Source organism: Thunnus thynnus, chromosome 15 (assembly GCF_963924715.1).
Source record: "Thunnus thynnus chromosome 15, fThuThy2.1, whole genome shotgun sequence".
NCBI lineage: Eukaryota > Metazoa > Chordata > Actinopteri > Scombriformes > Scombridae > Thunnus > Thunnus thynnus.
The window spans coordinates 25,977,504-25,999,073 of NC_089531.1; the positions used below are offsets into that span (position 1 = coordinate 25,977,504).

Here is a 21,570-nt window from a genome sequence, read left to right on the forward strand (position 1 = left end):
TATCAGTGTCTGATAACCAATAAAATAATTGCCATTATCTATGGTTAAGTTTCTGATTAGGCTACCTCTGTTGTCTTTTGCCCTTAATATCTTAGTGTACTTTGATGTGCTTGTTAAAAAATAATTGTTTTATGGTATGACAGCCATGTGGTTAAGGTCTGGTTAGGGTTTAGGCTGGTTAGGGTTAGGGAAAGATCATGGTTTGGGTTAAGAACAATAATATACACACTGAGAATTTATGGCTGTCAAGAGTCTGTCATTAATACACACTTGGGCAATCCCACACTGAGGCTGTCCTGGCCACACACACACACACACACACACACACTAAAACAACACACTCAATTACAACAGTTGGGTCCTGTCCAGATGGTTGCCAGGCAGCAGTTCAACGCATAGTCTGGAGTGTGTAGAGGAAGGAAGTGCCACTTTGAGAAGTGCAATGGGCATCCGGCTCGTTCCCAGACATACTGTGTGTGTGTGTGTGTGTGTATGTGTGTGTGTGCGTGTGTGTGTGTGTGTGTGTGGTGGAACCTGCCATTTAAACTTACACCTGGCAAACACACACCCACCACTTTGTAAACACTGCTGTAAAACGGAATGTGCACTAGAAGTCCTGCAGGGGTTCCTAATGAATGAGAACAATCAGTTTCATATTGGCTTTAAAAAAAACCACAGTCTCTCTTCACACTCCGGGGCTCAGTATGCATTTAATCCAAACATACAGCTTTGATAGATGAAAGGATATTAAAAAGCACTTGTGGAATTATTCCGCTCCCTTATAAGGTCATATTTCAGATTAATCTTTCGGCCATTGTTCTTACCTGATTTGATCAAATGGAATCAAACTTTTCACGAGCCACAGCTCACCCTGAACTGCTTAGCAGACATTCAGTCAGTTACTCCTCTCTCCTTGTATTATTCGCTCCCAAGCAGTGAAATCCTCTCTGTTCCTTTGGTGAAAATACACTAGGGGACCTCAATGCCCCACGACAGGCTATCAAATCAAAGCTGATAGGACATATTCAGGTTACACTGGAGCACTTTTATCTGCCTTTTTGTGTGTGTGTGTGTGTGCACCGGGTGATAAGGGGGCATTTTTCTGAGTTTTTTTTTTTTTTTTTTTTTTTTTTTGAAAATCTCTGAATTCATGAAGTCCACACAGTCACATCGGCACCGGCGCTGAATTCTAAACACTCCATTTTCTCACACAGTGTGTTCAAGTGAAGTGAAGGAAGCCCTGATCTCAACAAAGCCAGGCAAGGTTAAGAGCACTCAAAATTATGGTGTCCACCCTGCAAGGACAGAGAAGTGCTCACTCTCTTTTCAGCGGGGATGAAAAGAAACCGTGCGGGGAATCATCTCTTTAGTAAGGGAACTCATCACTGCGAGCATACTGGGAACTGCTCCATTGTGGTTCACAGAGCCCAGTATGTGAGCCTCTCCTTGACTGACAAACAGTCCCATCCCTGTAAATCACACAGAGCATCTTGTCAGAGTTTCAGCTGTGAGTTAGGGCCAAAATAAAGAGGAGAACAAGAGGATACAGTGGTCATACAGGGAAAACATAACCGGGGCTGCTCAAAAAACAAATGTAAGCTCCAGCTTTAAAAGTAGAGCTCTAGATTTCAGTGCTATAAATCTTTAAATATATTCATATCATTCATCTAGAAGTCTTAAGGCCCAGTAACAACAGCATTCCCCTGCATGTCCTCACGAATATGTTGTGCTTGAAGTTTGGTGATGCCACAGTAGCAAGCCGAGAACAAGCTAGTGCCGTTTATTCCCCTCTGGCATTTTGTTCACAGGAATGTACATTTCATTCACTTGAGAGTTACCGAAGCATGGAAAAAGCTCTTCAAGCTAGCTAGCGTGGTAACTGTCAATTAGCAAGTCTGTTAGCTTGGTAGCTAACGGAACACTTTGTGGACAGTTTATTCAAAAGACTTAGTGTACTCATAGCAAGCAGCAAAGAAATTTAAATTTCATAACCATGACCCTTTTGTGGAGCTGTTTATACTTATACTTTATGATATACTTTATACTATATACTGCAGAGGAGGTTAAATGAATTCTCGTGTCAAAGTTCACCAAAGTTGAACACAATACCCAGATTTGCCTTGCCTTGTGACTGGATCCACTGATATAGGCATTTCAAATGAAATAAATTGGTTTTGCCACAAACTTTTGCCATTTAAATTTGCTGGTATGACTGAGTCTTTACTCTGAGCTTTGCAAAAATATCACTTTACAAAGATCAGAGAGCTAATATTATGGAGACCCAAAGTGTTCAAAACTAAATAAAGAAAGATGACATAATGACATTAATAATCATATAAATGAGTACAGTCAAAATATGTAATATAACCATGAAATTGTGAAATAATCCGATAAACTCGGCTCATTATTGTGAAATATTATTTCATTCTGCTTCTTTTCATTATGACAGAAAGAGAGAGTCATGATGCTTCTTTTCAACACAAAGTCTTTGTCAATCAAGACAAAAAGGGCAGGGCAGACATGTGATTGGCTGTTTGCTAATTCAGACCATAAAAAACAGCCATTATAATATAATATAATAAAACAGTCAAGTGAAAAGGACATTTTTAGATAAAAATGGTGGAATAAAATTAAAATAACCTGCAATAACATTAATAATGATAATTTAAAAATTTAATGGTTATATTATATTTTGTCTGTGTTTATTTGGGTGATTTTTTTTTCACAATGTCTTCTTTGTTTTGTTTTTTTAAAATTTTGAACACTTTACGTCTCCATAGACTTTGTCTACTGTTAAGAAACATTACAAACAGAAACATTTTATAGTTTTGAAAAACTTAAAAAAGCTAGCTTTTGTTTCTGCACATTAAGTCACCAAAGCATTCATTAATATTTTCAGAATGATTGGTTGAAAATCTATATTTGATGTTCACGAAGCAGCCCTTCTCTTGGGCCTTCTGCTCATGCGGTACATCCAAGATAGAATGATAGACCAGCTATGAATATTTAAAACTATAATTGAACCAAATATGCATGTTTGAATTAGTGATTCAGAAGCCATAGGTTTGCAATCAATGGCAGCAGTCAAGGGACCTAGTGTTTGTTTTGAGGTGAAATAGCTAACTGTAATGCAGACATGATGAACAGTGGAGTGGCCTGCTAGAGAGATGGATGAAATTGACATGTTGAAGACAGAGTGATTAAGTTACCTGTTACAGAACAGCCCCTGAGTATATATCAATATGAACTGTGGCAGGCTGAGAAGATGAATTAGATGTGAAAAAAAAAAGAATGGCAAGCAGCTGTATTTATCCAGCACGGAAAATAGAGTCTATGTAGAAACCAAAGGAGCATTTTATGGAGAAACCATTTTCTGTGTGTAATATCAGTGTGTTGATACAAGGCATTATATTGAAAAATGGCTGATGTAATTCACTCCCTGGGCCCTCAGATGCTCAAGAGACCAATCTTCTCATATATTGAAATTGGATGTATTTCTGCTGTTACCAACTGAATCATTTTCTTGTCCCACTCTTTTAGCCTATTGTTTACAGATGCGCCTTTTGTTGTGCCTGAACTCTTCCCTCTTATGGGGGCTGATGTTTGTGCTGTTTCAAGCATGAGTGCCTTAACTTACAAAGGGCAACGATGAAGCGAAATTGAAAAAAAGGGGGAATACATTAGCATAGCAGTTTGATGGGAGATAGGTGGTGGAGCCGACGTGGAAACAGCAAGAGAGGTCGGTTTGGAGGAGGATAAACACAAACAGAGACTGTTTGGGGAAAATGGGGAACAAACTTTGGCACATAAAACATAATCTTTGCAAGTTGACAACATCATAAGAGAATAGGTTTGATGGGAAGGCTACATGGACTGACAGGGCCCTCAAGGGAGGGCACCTACATGACCCAGGGGCCCTTCCACTGTTATGGGGTTTGTCCCTGTGTGGGGCGGCAAACTTCAGGAATGACCTTTTGCATCTATGCTAGGACAGGGGGGTTGTCGGGGGTCCTGCACCACCCACCAGTCAACTGTGAAAACAAAACTTTATCTTAACTCTGCGGGGAGGCTGTGAGATAGGGGTCTACAAGGCTTTTGAGTGCAGAAACTATTCTTTGGTGCTGATTATTGGCCTGAAGGTCGCAGGGCAAGGTGAAGATATGGGTGGCTCTGGCTGGGGGTGGGATCTCAAATCTTTGCATTGAAATGCTGATGAAAGAGGGGACATTCAGCTGTAATTGCTCCTTTGCTGTAATTCTAGGTGACACACCTCCAAGCTGAATACCAATAAAACAAAACCATGAGCGCTGACACTTAGTGCAGCTGCCACCTTCTTCTCCATGCGTGCTGAGGGAGGAGGATGCTGAGATTAACGAACACAATCTACTATAATGTGTGACAATAAAGTAAAACGAGGCTGTGCATATGACTTTCCAGTTTTTCTCCATCTGTTGCCAGTCGAGTTGATAAAACATAATCCACGGTTTCCTCTGAACATGATATGAGAGCTTACAATTTGGAACGCATCATTTGGATCATTTAGGATTTGGATCAGGTTCATATTTGAAGAGGGTATTTGAACCAAAACCTTAAGAGACACTGCTGGGCACAGCTCTTGCCAAATAGGGCATTTATAAAAGGTTGGCACAGGCCCTACAGAGTGAAGGCTGGCAAAGGCATGATGCCCACATCATAGTGCCAACCAAGGGTTTTGTTTGGCATGTGTCTCTGTAGTATGGCTTGTCTCCTCCAGACAACTGGCCCAAACACAACTTAGCATTAGGTTACAGAAGCATTACAAACGGAAAGTGATTCATTAAAAAGCTTTCAGTCCCTGCGAGAGATGAGAGTTGCAAGAATGAGGATCAATAAATAAAGATACATCAAAGGTGCAAAATATTGTGGACATATTGCATATCAGTTGTAGCCCTCTTTAGCCTCAGCTGTCTGTTTGGATTGGATTTCAATAAGAAAAATCAATAAAGAATAACAACTTTCATCATATGGATTCACGGCATCAGTATATATTGTAGCATTAGTAATATATTGTTAATTTACTTTATCCTCGCTACTGCACAGGTGAGGGAAACTTAATTAAATGTGCAGTATCTCCTCAATTATAAACCCAGAGTGACAGTGTCTTTACTGTGAACCTGCTTACTGGAGGATTTGGCTGAATGCCTCTCCGAGAGATTTTGATATCCCTCGTTTGATAGCAGCAGGCGCCACATACGCAATCCTCACTGAGACTGTTACAATAAAAAGGAAGGCTCTAGGAACAGAGTCAGGGACAACAGCAATGTTTAATTTCAGGCACCGAGGAGAGCAATTTCTGTCCTGCAACTGTACAAATCAAGACAGTACGGAGAGAAGGGCAAAATATAACTAAAGTAATTTATTCTGGCTCGTTTTAACCTGCCAGTGAGGCCTATTTTAAGAGAAAATAAAAAAAAGAGGGAGGAGGTGCTGAAGACAATGCATTTTAAAGGAGGCGCTTCCCCCCAGTGTGCCTTTATCTGTTAGTCAAACCCGCTAACGTAAACACATATTAAGGGGTAAGAAAGAGGGGTTTCCATAGCCACAGTTTTAAATGGCACTGTCGTGCTGTACACACTACCCCCCCTATTTGCAATGCTGTTTATTTGCTGTTGTGTTGGAAGAATTCAGGTTGTGCAGAAAGCGCTAATAGTGAGGTGCTGTGAGGCTTGGCTTGCGCTATTTCCATTGCAAGAGAAAGAAGAGAGAGACAGAAGAGGGCCCAGCAGACTGAGAAAAAAAAAAACATACAAGGCCGGTTATGCAGAAACACAGATTTAATGTAAGGCTTGGCTCTCTGTTATAAGCAGGGGAGAGAGGAAAAAGCTGGTCTGGACTGGCAGGAAGAGGGAAACGGAGAGGAGGAAGCAGAGCGACAGTCGCATCCAGCAGCCCAAAGGATGCCTGATAGCACGCAGATGGACCATTCAGAGAAGCTTTTGGAAGGATTCAGCCCAGTCTGAGAAATCACTGTCCCTGGTTGAGCAGGCTGGACCGTCTCTCTGGGAGCGACTTCTCAGAGAGGACGGGAATTGAAGCAGCTCCTGCCCCCTCTTTGGGTAAACAGTACAATAATACACTGAATTAACAACACAAGCCCTTGGGAAATCAGGTCCCTCTACAATAAATTGCCCCCCCACCCCCCTAAACCCCCATCTATTACCCCCAACACCACCCACTACCCATGATTTTTATGGTTTCAAGCTCAATAACACAGTTATTATTAAATCATGTTTACTGGAATCACGTGCATGTCCTTGTCTTGGCTCTATAGCTATTGGGTTGTGATTTCAAATGTGTCTTCTTTCCCTATCTTTTTTTGGGGGGGGTGAATTCATTACATTACATGATATTTCATAAGCAGTTATTGATTGTTGCTGTGGGCTAGAAATTCAGCACAGCCTTTGGTGTTGGAATCTGTGTAGAGGAATTGTATGACAGTTTTAAATCCATGTAAAAATAACATTTGCTTAATGCCGTTTGTTCAGATATATCACTCCTGGATGCTCAGATCATTGGCCGCCCATGCAGCTGAGCTTCTCGCTTGGAGGTCTTTACTTAGGCAATACATAAAACATCAAGCATGTAAGCAAGAAACACTGTTCATCAACACAATGTGCGGTGTGAAAAGGAGTATACGGTTCTTGCCGAGCCACATTAAAGCGCTCTCCAAACCTCTGATTCTGTTTGTTCTGTCGTCTCTGCTGGAGACCAGGTAGGAACCCCTTAACTGTGGCTTCTCACCCGCCGCTTAATCTTACCCACAATCACATTCAGTGACAGGCGCACAAAGCCGTCCGGCGAGCCCAACAAGGCTCTGCTATTATGTAACCACTGACAGCTGGGCTTTCAAGGGAGGGGTGAACCCCCATCCGTGTGGCAGCACTTTGTGTCAACCAGACGTGACAGTCAAGAAAGAGCATGGGTAGAAAAAGGGTATTATCAGGCCAGGCAGAGGCATACAGTCCCAGTAACAAATGCTCTGAGTGATGGAGTCAAAATCAAAACAGCAGCGCAGGGACGATGCTAACATTTCCTCCACATTATCAAATGTCATGTGAGATGCTGTATACGTATGACACTTGATAACAAGTGGTGGGCCATCAGTAGCCTGTATTATTAATGCCATGTAGAAAATAATATGATCAAAAATCTATGTATTTTCTTGGCTACGACATCACAATGTGTTCCACGGGTAATAACAATTATGGCTCTCTACAGTATGCCGTAGAGACGGATGAGAGGATTTTACGTTCTGTAGGAGGAAAGTCTTTTAAGTGCACCCAAAAATGTTCTTGGTTGCATTTCAATTAAATGCATCTCAACGTAGATTCCTGTGTCTTAATAAAAGTGGGAATGGGCACATGTGCATGGGTTTGAAGTCTCTACGTTCAAAGGCGCTGATTTCTTCTCCCATTGTTTTTTCTTAATATGTCATTTCTTTGAAACGGTGGCACATGACATTGAACACAGAGGCACCCAAATGTTTGATTAAACTGCGCATCGCCTCCCTTTAGGCCGACATCTCCGGCGGGTCTTTGATGCTCTGAACACACAACGGAGCCAAAGGACCCAGAATAGCGGGGGGATAATCAACAGACGGTGTGTTGATTTTGCCACCCTTTCCAAATAATTCCCTGTTGTTCCAGGGAAGAATCGCTGTCAGTGGCGGCATTCCAGGGCAGACAGTCTGTAGAGATTGTACAGGATGAGGGCCGCCGTCTAGATACTGTAGATCTAAACATGTCTGTGGTCACACAGACCTGGCCTTCAACATACTCTTTAACCAAGCTGGCTGTGGTTTTGCCTGCATGAGCAGCTCAGGCAGGCATATAAACTTGTTTATAACATCCACAATTAATGACTAACACTCCTGTTCCTTAATGAGGTTAAACTTTTATGAAAGTGGGGTGCTGCACCACCATAATAGAACAAAAAGTCAAAGGAAGGGGCAAAGGAGGGTATTGAAATATACACAAATTACAAAAATATGTGTTAAGTAGAGAGGATCCAAAGTAAAAATCATTAAAATATTGACCAAGTGATTTTTCATATTCTCAGCCATTTATTATAGAGTAACTTTACATTACTTCTGTTTTTCCCCCCAAAGCACGCTATAATATACTTTTATATGGAAATATGAGGAACAACGTAACATAAATTAGCAATAAGTGTGTATTTATTCACATCAGAGCTATCAATTAGATATCTGGTAGGACTATTTACTTTATTTTAAGTGTTAACAGCATGTGGTAATGTATTGTTAATAAGAAACTAAGTATAAAGTTTATAGAAGCTAATGTTAAGCTACCTTCTCCACATTTCCAACATGTCTGTCCTGCACTTTTAATGGTGCAGAGGCTGGTGCATTACAGGTTGAATCCAGATAAGAAACCTTGCCATTTTGTTACTGTGGGACATTTTGTGGACATGCTAACTGACCTTCGGGGCTATTCTTGACACAAGGATGTCCCACTTTGCCGACCACCAGTATAACCAGTTGCACTTTCTGTGTTGCTGCTGTCTGGCGCTCTCTCGGTTGAGCCGGAGTCTGTCATGTCTAGATAGAGGTCATAGTACAGCAACCGTTCCCTCCAATACACAGGCAGTTCATTAGCACGCAGAGACTGAAAACGGTCAAAAATAGTCCAAATATGAAAGATACCACGGTCACATTTTGGTGTGACATATTTTTTAAACAATATGGAAAACTATTACACTTTCCTCCTTTATTTTTCTACTTTTAAAACGTGTTTCTACTTCAGATTAAAATCAAACTCCAGTCCGTGTTTTCCCCGCAGCCGGAGCCTCAATTTACTGTGTGTGCTTTCAGCGCCGGAGCACTCACTGGCAACCTTAAGGATTCCTCCGCGGCTCACTTGTCTGTGTGCGTGTATGTGACTCTTGTTTTACAGCACTAAAACGACAAAGTGTTTTCCCGGTACGCCACGCAAAACAAACTGTAATAGTTTATTTTGATCGTCATTTCACGGGATAGTAAATATAGTACGTTTCAACGTCTGCAGGCCAGGTTTGGGGAACTTGAGGCACTATTTTGCCCCAGCTGCCCTGTCTTTCTAACGCATACAATACATTCCTGTGTTGTTCCGCGGTGTGACAAGGCCCTGCCTGCCTGCTGTTCCTGTAAACTCCCGCCTTCACTCAATGAGCGAGAGAGGCAGAGAGACACGGAGGCAGAAAGGAGAGAGAGAGAGTGGAAAAGCCCTATAAAACAAGCAGGCCCACAGCACCCACATTGGAGTTCATATTCCATTATAGAGCATGCATCAAGTTTGTTGGGTATAATGAACACTGTAATCACATAATAAACTAATGACTCACACATATCACAGTAGAGAGATATCAATTCACCCAACAAAACTGCACACATAACAAATGATTCAGTCCTCATTGTCCACTGCAAGTGCTAACACAACAAATGAGTAGCTGCTGAGAACACTAAATGAATAAATACACATTTGTTAACAGGGCTATGTAACTCTAGATAGCTTTATAATGATTGGGCTAAATATAATAAAGTGGAATAAAATTTATATTTCCAATCCCATTTTTACAAAGTCAACATGTCCTTCAACTGACATGCAAACTGAAACTGCAGCTATTTGTTGCTTAAACCATTTAATCCTGATTAGTTTGATCAGTTTTAGTGAATATTAACCCTGGATATAGTAGATAAACTTATAATGAGGCTCTTCAAAAAAACACTCCATAATATTTCTATCATATTACTGTAGGGACTTTAAAGTACATCTGTGCCACTCAAATGTGGGCCTTTATTGCTGTTGTCATAAATTTTATCTCCTATCACTAAAATAATTCTATAACATAGGGTTTATACCTAGCTGTGCTGCTATTTCTCTATGTGAGCCCACATTTATTATAGCATTACTTTTGTGGTTTTTCTGAGAGTCAGCTCCTTATCAGCTTTGCATCTTAACCATCAATTAATTTCTAGCCAGGTTCTGAGTAGCGTGATGTGGTTGCGAGATGACTGATGCTTTCACAGTTAGATTGTGTGCAAAACCAGACTCCACTGCCTCTAAGTGACAGTTTATAGTCTTTGATTTGGTTTGGCTGGAGATTGCCCGGCAACAAAACTACCCTGAGTCTTGAATGAAACAGCCATCTGTTCCATAGCCCGGTAAAACTGAATTAATTTGACACAGGGCCTAATCCTGGAATTCGGCTGTAGATTGATTTTTTAGGCCGGAGTAACCAAAAAAGTAGGTTACATCTGAGAGTGCGGTGACTGCGGTGGGACTTGACATGCATGCACGCTGAGAGCTTTGCTTAGTCATATCTTCAATGTTGGGATGCTTGAAACTTTAAGATGACAGTTCAAGTGTAGAGCGGATAAATGAAAAACAAAGGAGAGACTATTGTGTTTGTTGATTGTAAAGCAGGTCATAGCATACTAATCCCCTTGTCTGGACTGTTTTGTATTGAATGCTGGTCATTCCTTGCTATCCATATAGACCTGGCTGTTTAGAACCAGAGGACTCTATAAAACTGAGATGGATTCAAAGAAAAGAAGATCATAGCTCCAAGACGAGTTGAGACGGATTCAGGTGAGTGGGTTTTTACCCGCTCCTGTCTGCATGTCCGTGACCTCCCGGCCTGCAGATTACCCTACTGCCCTTGACCTGCAGCACGCTGAGGGCAAGGCCCTTTGGCTCAGATGACAACCTTTCCTTCCAGTGTCTCCCAGCTTTATCCTTCTTGCTTTATGCCTGTTAAACCTATATGGATTGTTTTACCCTCTGATCCACGGGGCAACACAATACCCATTGAGAGGGAGAGGTCAGAGGCTCACCACGGCGACCCGGGCGCGGGGGGCTTTTTGTATGGAGCCAAGCTTGTATCCCATTCTCCACCCCGGCTCAAATCATGTAGCTGAGCACAAGACACACTTTTGGGCTCACACTAAATCAGCTTCATAAAGGACGCAACAACAATGGAGACAGAGCTGATCATCTGGCTGCTGTTACTACCTTTGTTTCTCTTCCCACACAGTTGTAGGCTTAACTTGGATGGATCACACTTCTTTTTTTTTCTTTCCCAGTGATATTAAACCAATGCTAAGGGACCGAGGTTGACACTGACAAATCTACTAATACTGCCAGGGTGTCAGACACACTTCCAGGCTATCTCTCTGTCACAGCCGGTGAAAGTGCCTGATAACCTGCATGCTCCCTTTCGTCTCACATGTTGTCTGGTGCTCATACAGGTCATAAGGTGTCTGAGCAGCAACCAACCCTATGCAGTGATTATGACACCTTTGGTTTACCTGCAAAATGAATAACATTGACCGAGGCACTGTCCAAGTGCGGGAAGCTAATTGAGAGCTGTTGTATTCAAATGGGAAAATCAGCAGAGATCTGTTTGATTTCCTAATTTTCTTTCATTCTTTATAATAAGATCACTTTGAGGGAAAATATAATTGGCAAAGAGGGTCAGTAGGAAAGGGGCAGCTGCTATTTTCAGTGTTCATTTACTGCAATAAATGCCCTTTTTTTAAAAAAAAATATTAAGCTGGGCTATTCTTGATTTGGAAACTGCTTTTACAGCAACACAAGAGTGTCTATCTCAATCTGAGGAATGATCATGGTCTATGAGGAGCGAACAGAACAAACAGCTCCCTCTTTCATGCCAGTAATTAAAGCAGCAGTGGGTGGAAGAGTGTGGGAAAGGAGAGAGTACAGCAGAGGGCTGGTTCAGGACTGCCACCTAGTGGTGGAGCAAATGTAGTGCAAGATAAAACATGGAAAGTGCTTGGTTTTTATATTTTTTTCTCTGTAATTAAAGTATGCATGGACCAGGGTCGTGCAGCAATATTGTGCACAGTGGAGACTTTGTCAAGAGTTAAACCTCTCACAGAAATCCTAGTCACCTCTCCTGAACCCAGTGCTCGCTCCTCACCAGTATGTGAAAGCACCGATCTCCAGGATCTATCATCTCTCATGCGATGAATGGCAAAAATAATTGAATAGGGTGACCCACACTTGGCAGCTGAAGTGGAGGATGGATTCTGATCCCTGTAATAAGCAAGGCTCAATAAGCGCTGCAGGAAGCCCCAGCTCGGCTCAAGCAGGAGAATGACTGGGTCAGATTAAGGTTGAGGAGTTTAATTATGAACAAGGAAATGAAGTTCTCCAAATCTCTGGCTCATGGGATAATTTTAGCTGGGAGACGGCAGCGGGTGTCTTCTCTCTGTCCGTCTGCGCGCTGCTCAAGCATCTTCTGCCACTTCACAATCAGAAGCCTCCTGAGGGATGAGGAGGAAGGGGGGTTGGGGGGTGAGATGAGGGGGAGGTGGGGGGGTATAGGAGAAGGAGACAGGGATGAAGTGCCACTTAGGATATTACTTCAAGGACTGCTCTCCTTGTTAAACTCATTGCTGTGGGCATAAATATAGCCAGGCGTCGGATGATTTATTGACACACGCTCCCTCTCCTCCTTCTTCCTGCCTAACAAGCCTGTGGACAAATGAATTGTCGAACTGGAGGAATTTAGCCTTGATTTACACTCAGTTCCCAGTGCTTGTGGGAAATTGTAAGGGAAGGGGCTGTGAGTGAGTGTGTGTATGTATGTGTGTGTGTGTGTGTGTGAGAGAGAGAGAGAGAGAGAGAGAGAGAGAAAGAGAAACTAATAGAGTGTGTGATAAACTTCGACTAAGAGTAATAGAAGTTTGAAGATATACAGTAGTTATTTTGTTCACCAGGAACCAAAAATACAAAACTTCTTGGACTATTAACTGTTCTTTTTCTGTAATACTTTGAACTGCAACAATTTTACCGATGAAGGTCAGTTTACTATCCAGCCTGTGAAAACAGTTGTGTAATGCCTTCTGTAACTCCAGAGGAGCTTCTACAAGTCTGAGAAAATAACCTTGATGATGTCACCAGGGTGATCTCCGCTTAGCCTTGGAGACAACAAATTTATAACTGAAAGTCTGTGTTACAAACTGGGGTGTGCAGTTTAAAAGATGTATGCATTTACCAGGCAGGGTAAATCTAATAAAAATATGTTATTGGTTGCATTATGGGAAATGTAGGATCCAGTGTTTCTGGAGCTTTACTGACGGACAGTCAGGATATATTAGCTGTTTTGATTTAATCTGTCTCTTGTGAGAATCCCAACTTTAGGGAAGAGCGCAACAAAATCACTGGAGTAGACCTTTTGATAAACAGGCTTCATTAAAGAAGAATTCTCAAATCTTATTTTTAATTTTGTCTTCATTTAAAGTGAAACTTGTGCTGGTCTTTAATGATTTGTTTGAAATGGTGATTCTTTAAATGGATTCATTAAAGCCTCTTTTAGTATATTGTTTCTGCTTTCCAGCTCACAAACTCTGCACTCTTCAACACTGTTTACAGTAAGCAGCAGTTTTAAGCAAGGATGCTCTGATAAACCCACTGTACACTATACCTGCCTCACACCAAACAGCATACAGACAAAGTTAGAGACCAGCATGTAGCAGCTAAAGAGCCAGATATTTTTCTCTCAGAGTTGGTGGAGACCAAAACAGAGTTAAAACGGGAGTGAATATATTGGACGTACATTCATCAGGGTGCCTGATGCACAACTACAAATGAATGGAAGCAACTGTTTGCTAACATGTTTGCCATATCAACTTTTTAAAGTGATTATATATCAAATATGAGTTTTGACAGCGTGTTTATTTTGCCTCCAAGTGGCCAAAAATTAATCAATGCAGATTTAAAGCAGCATTAATTAATATTTTTGTAATAACAGTGGATCAAATTACTATGTGTCATGTGAAGGCTCACTGGTAGTGACAAACCCACAGCTAATTATCACTTAACTCTGCAGTTCCCCTCAGTTCCACAAAATATTTTAGCCTCTTTTAGCTATTTTTTTTGATTTTTCTGGTTAGCAAATACCACTCTCATCAACCATTTTCCAACAAGCAGCTAGTTTCAGCAAAAAGCTCTGATAAACCTACTGTATGTTAACTACCTGGCACCAAATGACAATGAAAGTAAACAATTAGATAGTGAGCGTCTTGGAGCATTAACCAAAGAGCCTGATATTCCCCTTTTTGGTGGATACCAAAATTAAGGTAAAAGGAAAGTTAGTATTGACTCCAAATTAATGCTAATTTAGTGCCATGCCTGCTTGAAGGTGTAAAGAACAAGGTCAACAGAACACCATCGTTGGTAATATGTCAGATGTTGTTTTTTCATCTTGCTCCACTGCCCTCTAGTGGCCAAAAAAATCAACAGCTGCAGCTTTAAATCAACATTTTAGACAATGCAAAAGCACCCTTTAAGTTGTTGTGACAGATCTACTGCATTTTACATGTTTTTACTGTTTTATATCTCATGAACGGAAGAGTGTAAAACTGACTCTTAAAGGACCAGTGTGTAAGATTTAGTGGCATCTAACGGTGAGGTTGCAACCAACTATATGCTACCCCACCATTCCAAGCGTGTAGGAGAACCTATGGTGATCGCGAAACACCAGAAAAACACAAAAGGCTCTCTCTAGAGCCAGTGTTTGGTTTGTCTGTTCTGGGCTACTGTACAAACATGGCAGTGCAACATGGCAGGCTCCGTAGAAGAGGACCCGCGCCCCATGTAGATAGAAAGGGCTCATTCTAAGGTAACGAAAACACAACAATTCTTATTTTCAGCTGATTTTACACTAATTAAAACATACTTATGAATATTATATTCCATTTCTGCAAAGTCCATTCCACTAGATGCCACTAAACTCTAAACACTGCACATTTAATAAGCATTTAGTCAAAATGCAGAAATACTCAAAGTAAAGTATTTAAGTCAATCATTAATTCATCAGTGTTCCAAACCAACATGAAAGTTGTCTGGGTTGCAGTCAGACTGGAAAGTCCCTCTTTAACCATGTTTACATTGTGATTGTTAGGTAGGTCCTGTTTGAGAAATTCCTCTTTGAGAAACAAAGAGAGGCCTGTGAGAGAAGGGACTAATCTTAAACAAATATGGAGGAACTGCACCTAAAAGCCATCCTCAGAACTTCCTAAAATCTCTTCCTCTCAAGTAGTTCTTTTGTGAATATGAAGGCTGCAGTCCAGTCTGCAGCTGGCATCAGCCAACATCCACCAAACCAACACAAGAGCAGATGAAGAGAAATTATTATCGACTGCTCTTTGCCACAATGATGTGCTTCGCTGGTTGAAGACAATAATTGTACATCTCATAAGCTGTCAGCGCCATGTGCTCACATATAATTTCTTTGTCTGTCTTACTCCTCCCTCTCTCTCCCTGTTTTCTTCTTCTTCATCCCTCCTTCCTCACACTGTCAGTCCCCACTGTGGGTCGGAGGGTGGCACGTCAGGACTGATTCGCTCTGACAATGAGCTACTCGCACTAATTTACTCATTTATGTTAATATGATTGACATTTCATTTCAGCACACTCCCCTCCCCTGCCACTGATAGGGTTGGTTGAGGCAGCCAGTAATCACTGACAGCCCCATTGAAGGGAGATTGCATGCAATTATCTCGCTAATTCAGAGGGTTCTTTTAATTTGGCAGCATAAAATTGTCAATCTTGGAAGTGTAATCGGCCTCATTCCCATTTGAGGCCAGGACTAAAAATAAATAAGAGTGGGGTATATTTCCTTTTCAGTGGTTTTTAATGATAAAAGAGATGCAGAGACAGCAAATGAAAAGGAGAAAGGCTTTATCTGTTGTCCATCCATGCTGACAGAAATCAGGATGACACATACAGTGTAGTGTGTCAGGAAATTAATATTGTTTTTACTGTCACATCACTTCCACTGCTTTGAAGCCATTTAGATAATAGGTTTCCTTTATTTCATTTTACATTGTGTGTCACAGTCATAGAGGTAATAAAGGCAATATGAAATTTAATGATCATTAAAGGAAACTGGGACACTGTAGGATACTGCAAATAAAAACAGATGATAACAATGGTAACAGTGGAAATGTGGTTTAACATTTACTATATGGCCAAAAGTATATGGACATCGCATCCTTCAAAAGAATGGGCACTGATCTGCTGCCATAAGAGCCTCCGTTCTTCTTGGAAGGTTTCCACGAGACTAGCTAGACTGGAACCTAGCTGGCTGTGGGGATTTGCTCAAATTAAGCCACAAGAACATTATTGAGGCCCGGCATTGATGTTCTGTGATAAGGCCTGGCTTGCAGTTGCCATTCCAATCCATCCCAAATGTGTTGGATGGGACTGAGGTCAGGTTTCTGTACAGGCCAAGTTCTTCCAAACCGAAAAAAACCAAAGCATTTCATTATAGAGCTGGCTTTGTCATGTTGAAACAGGAAAGGGACAAACACAAACTGTTGCTGCAAGGTTGGAAGCACACTGTTATCTAAAATATTATTGTATGTTGTAGTATTAAGATTTCCTATAAAGGAATAATTGGACATTTACGGAAGTACGCTGATTTGCTTTCTTGTTTTGGTTGGGAAGATCGATACCACTCTGTACGCTAAATAAGAAGCTACGGCAAACAGGCATTTAGCTCAGCTTAGCTTAAAGATCAGATAAAGCTAGCCTGGCTCCAAAGGTAAACCGAAGCGTAGAAACTCCAGTTTGTTGTTTAATGTGGGATTATGTGCAGGACTATTTCTTGGCCTGGTGCAGTGACTTCCAGGAGTCTTTGCCTGTTGCATGGCAACCTCACAAGATTCAATGAACTCACTGCTTCCAGCCAAGAAATAGTCCCACACATTAATCCCAGTGCAACTTCAAATTTCTCTTTTCACTCTTTTGATTTTGTATGGGGATGTGAGAGCAGTATTGATGCAACCCCTTCTCTTAGAAATTAAGTTTATTTATTACTAAATTGTTCTTTCCATTTACATACTGGTGACAAATGTAATCGCTTTATGTACCACACTGGAGTTGCAGAGGGTAGATGGTTTCCCGAAATGCAGAACCATTCCTTTAATAGGAACTAAGGGGCCAAGCCAAACCTTGAAAAACAGATTTAAAGTATGTGACCAGGAGTGTCGGCATACTTACTGGGAAGACAGAGTGATGCACACTTGGGCTTATGTTAGATACTTCGGCTAAATTGTGCTGACAAGTCCAGGAGCCATCATCAAATCCTACTATAAGTCTTCAAATCTTTTAATGATGGAGCAATAATTTTCTGAATGACCACCAGCACACTAATTGGAGGGCTCAAATATTGCGATTCAGATCATAATGACTCGTTGAAAAAAATGAGAGAAGTTGACACCTTTTTGAATGGGAGTCAGTTGGAGCATCTAACGGCCCTCTGTGGTATTGCACTTTAAGGTACTTCTGCATTGTCTTCAGTCTCAAGCCATAGTGGTTGCTGCTTGATTTCTACACACATAACATGTTAAGTAGAATGAATGAATAAAACACATACATGGATTATGTCATTATAACAATATAATGTCAGTATTATAAGAGGCAAAAGGATAAAAAACATACTCAATATGAAAATATGCAAATATATGAAATATTGCAGCAAGAAATAAGGAAAAATATTTAGATGTATCAAAATGCCAATAAATAACATTCAGAAAACCAATTACTTTGCTGCATATAGGGATTCTTATATATAAAAAAAGTGTGTTACATTCACATTAACACGGCATACAAATGTCCACAGAGTCTGGGTGTGTAGACATGTGTGTGCGTGTAGCTGTGTGGAGGCTATTCACCTCATCAGTACATTCAATTTGCACATGTAGATAACATATGACATGTACATCTCACCACTGTCCCAATGCATTTTTCAACCTTGCCTTAGAGAATTGTACAGCTCTAGTTAATCTTATTCCATGTTCCCACAGACTGTCATTTCTTCCCTCCCCTCCCTGTTCTCAGGATTTCCAGATGAAGGAGTCATTGGTCATTTCCCCATAAGTACAAGGGCCCCCTGAACGCACCCCATTCAACAGCCATCAACCAGCCTGGAGAAACGCTGGAGTGGATGGGAAAGGCTGCGAGAAGTGGACTCTACATGAATGAGAGAGCCAACCCTTGGCATTCAGTACTTGAAAATGGCTTTTCATGCCACACTCTCTGAGAAGCCAATTGGGCTGTAATGCGTAGCACGTCCCCTCCCTCCCTCACTGCAGGCGATTCAATTACCTCCCATGCAAATTGGCCGGGGCTTTCATTTCTAGGAGGCAACCCCGGTAACTCATAAGGCATCTCATTGGTAATCTCGGCAATTAGGTAGCTAATGCATCTGTTTGTCATGGTTTGGGGAGAGTGAAAGACACTGGTGCAAATGAAACTGTCCAATTCAAAGAGCGGGAAAGAGGTCCAACATGAATGCAAACTCACTTTTATAAATTCCATGAAGCCCGATGAGATGTGTTTAAAAATGTTTCTCTCTGAGCTCAAAATCTTCAAAGCAGAGAGGATTCTTCTGCCTGCTGCTGACATACGAATTCAAATTACATCTCGACTGGGAAAATTTATACATTTTCAAGCGATAACACTAAGAATGAACGATTATACAATAATATAATGTGTTTGCAATTCTCATGAATCCATTGTTCTGTGGGTGTTCACGTTGCAGCCGAGATTATATTGTTTATCTAACCCCTCATGAATAAAACATCTTGTAGTCATTTTTACTGCATGCTGTTGCATTATATCAATCATTCACAAACCCTGTGCCCGTAATTTGATTCACAGTGTAATATTCATGGCAACAAAGCAGGCCCAGAAAAGTGAAACTGTGGAGACACTTGCATTTTTGTCACCTCTCTATATGATTTGTGGCTTATTCATCAATCTTGTGCATGCTGTTGGAGAGGGAAAAAAAATCACATTGTATATTGTTTGGGTTTCACATTCAGAGCAGATTGAATTACTGTGTCCAACATAATGCACAGTAATATGGAAAGCTAATGCTTGAGAATACGTTTACCATTACATAGGGCATGGTGGTATCTACTGTGGCCACCAGAGGGTGACCATGCATTATTTAAAGACTGGATGACCTGTATAGGAAAGCATAAACTCACAAAAAAGTTACAAAATAACATGCATGACACAGACAGTAGCTGTCACCAAAACAACATATGACCATTTATCTTATTCAAAACTCCCTTTACATTTTTAAGTATTTTCCTTGGCTTTCTGCACACACCACAGACAGCTGCATCAGAGCTCTAAGCAGATCTTTCCTTTGTTTTCTCCTCATTTGTACAGATGTTTTTCTTTCTGTCCTCCTCTGTAATAAACACCAGGGGGCCATTTAGCCAGAGATCACTGCGAGGATCAATGAAAATGTCACCAAACCTTGAAAGAGTGTCGGCAGCTGTGTCTCTTAAAAGCAGCAGAGTGAGAGGAGATTTAGGAGAGATCTTGTTCGCATTTATAAAACCTGGCGATCAATATCAATCAGCTGGCTCATCTGAATGGCATCATTTATCTTGTGTAGATGCAATTAGTCGTCACCATTGTGGCATTTCAGCCAGTATGTATCTGCCTGGTGTTTTGACACGTTCTCAGTTAAAATGCAGCTTTTTAAAAACTCAAATTGACTCAACATATAAAATATATGTGTTTGATGTGATGGTGCAGTGGTAAGTGTTTTTAAAAAAATATTTTTATTATGCTTTTAAACACAAACACAGACAAATCCAACAATACACAGTGGCCGCAAGAACTAAACATCTGACTTAGATCCCTGGTACATGGCATGTGTACACGTGTACTGTGGCAGATAATATAGTTGAAGAAATGCTTGCACACAATTACATAAATATGTTGTGGAAAATGTCATAGCATCTATTTATATAAAAAATGCTCAGGTCCATTACAATCAACAGTAATACAACAACTAAACATCTGGAGAGAAAAAAGGAAAAAATATATACTTAAATAAAGTAAATAAATTAAAAGATTTAGAATTTTAAGAAAACAAAACACAGAAATGAATAAATACAAACTGATCAACAAATAAACATATCACCTTATGACCCAAAAATGTCACCAGTTCTCAGTACCGCAATCTATCATTCTCATTAATACAATATTTGTGAGTCTTTTACCAGCATATTTAAAGAAGGATGTCCAAGTCTTATAAAAATCACCCATTTTACATTTAAATCTGTATGTTAGATATTCCATTGGTATTAGCTCAAATATCAGTTTATGCCATCCCACAATACTAGGTGGTCTATAATCAATCCATCTAATCAAAATATTTTTCCAGGCAGCAAATGTAAGAATACTGAACAGTCTTCTTTGATGAGAGCCTTTAGTATGGGGACTGGGTAAACCGAGGAGCATCAAGATAGACATTAAAAATCAAGTTAAGTTTACCAACAGTTTTACCCCAGTACTCTTCAATATGGATCCATGACCACACACAGTGCCTACAACTTCCCACCTCCACTTGACATTTTGAGCACATTTCCGTCAGTCTTGGATTCATCCTATGTCTAAACTGGGGGGTAATCTGTAAACGATGCAATATCCTAAACTGAGTTTTTATGGTTCTATCGCATACGGAAATTTCCTTCTCAAATTGCCATATTTCTTCCCATGTTGTTTAATCTACTGTGAGATTGAAGTCATTATTCCATACGTGTTGTTAATATTCTTGTTGCAAGTGTGGATTGAACTTCCAAGAGTAAGTACACTTCTCCCCAAACTTATCACATGTCTGATAATGCCCTAGCTCTTTTTGAAGATTCTGCAGGTAGTCTATCAATAAGTGGGTTCTGATGACAATTAAAATCCCCACCTACAATACAGAATTCAGTTTCAAGGTCAGCAAACTCCAAGAATGCGTTAGTGTTACCATCAGTAGGGTGGTTTAGTGGGGCATATATATTAAGAATTGAGATGCATTTTCCATATAGTACACCCTTAATAATAACATATCATCCACTGCCACCTTTAACACAAGATTCAAGTTTAATATTATTTCTTATTAGCAGGATAATTACTCCTCTACTATTTGAGGTGTAGGATGAAAAGAAAATTTATTCCTGGCCCAGTCCCCTTTAAGTTTAAGATGTTCTTAGTCCTTCAGATGGGTTTCCTGCAGGATTGCTATTTCCACTCCTTCCTTCTTGAGAGAAGTGAGGATCTTCTTTCTCTTCACTGGTGATCACTGCCCCGTTCATTCCAAGTACAGAGCTTAATACTAGGAATATTCACAATTAAATAAAACTTAAGCATATTTTAAGTTGTTGCTACTCATCACTGTCATATGTATATCATTATCTAAAGCCATTATCTGTCCTGTCTCTTGACAGCAAAAATAATACACTGATTAGACTGAGCCCTCCGTGAGCATGTAACAAAACAGTAGCCATTCTGTGAACACAACTATTTACAGACACTATTACTAGGTCCTTCACAGGCCATACTAAGACCTTTAAACTAAAGAACAAACAGCAGAGAGTAAGTTCAAACCCTCCTTTAGGGTGGAAGACCCCATGCCTAATGCTAAATGCAAGCATACCTTCTCCTTAGCTGGCACAGTAAGTTGAAGCAATAGTGACTGGAAATATATGAG

At 40.6% G+C, this 21,570-nt stretch overlaps 1 protein-coding gene across 1 annotated transcript in view; it reads right to left on the bottom strand.

Moving 5' to 3' along the window:
* Positions 1–8,786, bottom strand: part of arid1ab (AT-rich interactive domain 1Ab) — a 67,497-nt gene extending 58,711 nt beyond the window's left edge. The window contains exon 1 of the mRNA XM_067611550.1: positions 8,479–8,786. The gene's annotated coding sequence lies outside the window, so the exon portion shown is untranslated. The remainder of the gene's footprint in view (positions 1–8,478) is intronic.
* Between the last annotated feature and the right edge of the window lie 12,784 nt (positions 8,787–21,570).